General features: G+C 38.1%; 1 non-coding gene across 1 annotated transcript; it reads left to right on the top strand.

Annotated features, from left to right (window-relative positions):
* The first annotated feature begins 375 nt into the window (after positions 1-375).
* On the top strand, positions 376-481 carry LOC127134221 (small nucleolar RNA R71). The gene has a single exon (XR_007807975.1). It is a non-coding gene; the product is annotated as a small nucleolar RNA R71 (small nucleolar RNA).
* The last annotated feature ends 269 nt before the right edge of the window (positions 482-750 follow it).

Below are 750 nucleotides of genomic sequence, written 5' to 3'. Positions count from 1 at the left end.
AAGATAGTTAATATTTTCTTGCCCAGTTCCTCTAGTGAGGATCATTTGGAAATCAACTACAATATGTCTGTTTATTCCGCAAATTTCACAGAAAATAACTATATGAGTAATAGGAGTTGCATGAGATATACTTATATTTTCTCTCATTTGGTACAAAGCATCTACCTTAGCACTCACGTGGTTGAAGGGACTAACTTTGTAAATTCAACCTTTTTAGGGTCTTTTGCAGTAAGTTCACTGACGCTTCCTTGTGAGTGATGATTTTTCGACATGTCCTCAATAAGATTATAAGTTGCGTCCTTAGATCTATTCATAAGGGCGCCACCTATAACCACATCAATGGTCATCCTTGTGTAGTAAAAGATACCAATATAAAAGGTGTGGAACGAGCACAATCCTAGTAAGTCCTTAAAACGCTCTCAAGCATCAAAGTGATTCCCCATCTTCCTGCTTGAAGTTAGATATTTTACTCCTAAGTTGTGTCGTCTTACTCAGCAGAAAATACCACGCACAAAACATAACTTTTATCTCACCCCAAGTTATAATGGAGTTTTCTGACAGGGATTGTAGCCAAGTGTGGACTCTATTCCGTAAAGAGAATGGAAATAATCTAAGTCAAATAGCGGCAAGATCAACATCGTTACATTTCAGTATGCCGCAAACTTCAACAAAGATAGACAGGTGTAGGTGCGGTTCTCATTTGGTAATCTTGAGAACTGGTTCCATTGAACCATTCCCACAAGTGAGGGA

Source organism: Lathyrus oleraceus, chromosome 3, assembly GCF_024323335.1.
Source record: "Lathyrus oleraceus cultivar Zhongwan6 chromosome 3, CAAS_Psat_ZW6_1.0, whole genome shotgun sequence".
In the NCBI taxonomy this organism is placed as follows: domain Eukaryota; kingdom Viridiplantae; phylum Streptophyta; class Magnoliopsida; order Fabales; family Fabaceae; genus Lathyrus; species Lathyrus oleraceus.
This window is presented reverse-complemented; position numbering and strand designations above follow the sequence as displayed.